The sequence below is a fragment of the Pan troglodytes genome, chromosome 3, assembly GCF_028858775.2.
Source record: "Pan troglodytes isolate AG18354 chromosome 3, NHGRI_mPanTro3-v2.0_pri, whole genome shotgun sequence".
NCBI lineage: Eukaryota > Metazoa > Chordata > Mammalia > Primates > Hominidae > Pan > Pan troglodytes.
Window position 1 is genome coordinate 44,254,721 of NC_072401.2, and position 3,049 is coordinate 44,257,769.

The following is a 3,049-nucleotide window of genomic DNA, read 5'->3' on the forward strand; positions in this document are numbered from 1 at the left end:
TATGTTTAGTCCTAATTTAATCTCAAGGATTCCTATAACTGGAAGAGGGTGGTGAAAAGAGTCAGACTGATACCATATGAAAAGAGCTTGACCCGCTGTTGCTGATTTTCAAGATGGAAGAAAGAGGTCATGAGTCAAGAAAGGTGGGAGCCCTCTGCAAACTAGAAAGACAAAGAAGTGGCTCATATTCAGAGCCCATAGAAAGGAATACAGCCCTGCTAACACCTTCACTTTAGACCAGTGAGACCTATGTTGGATTTCTAACCTATATAACTGTAAGCTAAATTTGTAGGTTTTATGCCATTCAATATAGGGTAATTTATTACAGCAACAATAGAAAATTAACACACTCCGCCAAACAGTAACCAACTAAATGCAAATAAAATGAGATAGCATTTTTATCAAGTTTGTAAAAACTTGAAAGACTAACAATACTCATTGTTGAAAGAAACGTGGGGAAGGACAACTTTATGTTCCCATGTTATAATATTTTCTTGTGAGTGTAATTTGATATACCATTTGGGAATATGTGTATTTCAGTGAGAAGCTAAGCACCACACATATAGTAGCTCCTGTTCCATCACAGTGTCTACAGGACAATATACAAAAATGGCTGGTCTCACTACCTTTCCTCTTGTTTTCAAAAGGGGAAAAAAGTCCTTGTAACACCAATAGAACTTTCCACTTGCATTTAAATTCCATTTACCTCACTCTCAGGAGGGCTTTGTCCCTTCAGTTCTTTGCTGTGCTTCCTGTGCTATCATTCTCTCCCTCTCTACTGATATCATCCACATCCATGTCAAAATCTTTTACAATTTTGCCTGCCTGTCTTAAAAAATTCTTTTTTACACTACTGTTGCTCTTTTCTTAGCTCAAATTTGCTTCTCCTCAACAAAACCCTTCACAAAATAATTTTCTAGCCTGATATTTCAGCTTCTTTACCTCTCATTCACCATTTTTTAAAATTCATTTAATTTTGAAGTTTTAAAATATAATTTAAAAATTATTTAATATATACATATAATTTTATGTAACTGCATAAATATAATCATATACTTGGTTTATTTCCCCCGTAAGTGTTCTTTTCCTGGATTCTTTCCCCTTGTCTCTTTCATCCACATTAGCTCATTAAAAAAGAAAGCACAACTGTGCCTGTGGGTCTATGTGTGTATATGTACGTATATATACACACACATATACTTTATATATAAATATATATTTTCTGTATTTGCTGTAGACTAAATTTCCAGGAATAGGATTGTGATGGAAGGTATTGAAGATATATGCATTTTTTCTTTTTTTTTTTTAATTATACTTTAAGTTCTAGGGTACATGTGCACAAACCTCTGCAGACTTAAATGTCCCTGTCTGACAGCTTTGAAGAGAGTAGTGGTTCTCCCAGCACGTAGTTTGAGATCTGAGAACGGACAGACTGCCTCCTCAAGTGGGTCCCTGACCCCCAGTAGCCTAACTGGGAGGCACCCCCCAGTAGGGGCAGACTGACACCTCACATGGCCGGGTGCCCCTCAGAGAAAAAGCTTCCAGAGGAATGATCAGGCAGCAACATTTGCTCTTCAGCAATATTTGCTGTTCTGCAGCCTCTGCCGCTGATACCCAGGCAAACAGGGTCTGGAGTGGACCTCCAGCAAACTCCAACAGACCTGCAGCTGAGGGTCTTGACTGGTAGAAGGAAAACTAACAGAAAGGACATCCACACCAAAACCCCATCTGTACGTCACCATCATCAAAGACCAAAGGTACATAAAAACCACAAAGATGTGGATAAAACAGAGCAGAAAAGCTGAAAATTCTAAAAATCAGAGCACCTCTCCCTTTCCAAAGGAATGCAGCTCCTCACCAGCAATGGAACAAAGCTGGACAGAGCATGACTTTGACAAGTTGAGGGAAGATATACGCATTTTTTTGTAGACATTTCTAGATTACTTCCTGAAGAGTCTATGATACTGTATTTCCACTAGCAACATATGAGCCCTTTCCCACACATCACTTTCAGGAAAAGGTGACATAGCACTTGTCGATTTTTACTAGTCTGATGGATACAAAGATTTATACAACTATTTTTCCTTTCACATTTTCTTGAGTAGGGTGAACATTTTTTTTCATACATTTATTTTTCAAATATTTATTGTTCTAAAGAGTTATTTCGTTTTATGTTTTGCCCACTTTTATTTGTCAACTTGGTGCTTTGTCAATTATAGATATTAATACATTATCTTCTGTATTACATTTTTCTAGCTTTATTGGTAGTCTAATGGTTTTGTAATTGACTCTTGTACACATTAACAATTTTTATTATAGTTGAATATATCTAACTTTACCTTTGTAGGATTAAGAGTAAACTTGTAACCTTAAAATTTAGAGATTTCAAATTTAGCTAAGGTTTCCCCTTCCCACAGCCATTGGTACCATAAAATTTTATGAAATGTCCTATTTATTTTCTTCCTGAATTGACCTATCAAGAATACCATATATTGTGTTGTCATAAATTCAAGAATTTATTTATAGATTCTTCATTCTATTCCTCTGGACTACTTATTTATTTTGAGACACAGAGTAAATGATTTGATTGCATAGATTCATGAGAATAGTATGATGTGATATTTAGTTAGATTAGTTCCCTTCTCACTACTCTTTTTTATTTATTTCTTGGTTAGTCTCCGGTGTTCTTCCATAGAAATGTAAACATAATTTTATCCATTCAGATTCCATTAATATGCCTTTTAGGATTGTAATTGGAATGGCAACACATTTCTTGTTACTTTAGAAAGAATTGATATTTTTGCTAGCTAAAGTCTTCTCATTCAGAATTTGTTATTTCTTCCTATTGTCCATATTATCTATACATTTACATATGTATGTATTATCTGAATAGAATGATGATATTGAAAGATATATATGAAAGAATAGTCTCTTTCATAGAGTTCCTGGGCCATTTAATATTATCCAAAAGTGTTAATATTTCTCAAGAATGCTATAGTTTTGTTGCTATTCAAATGGTATATTATTTCACATTTCCATTTTAGATATT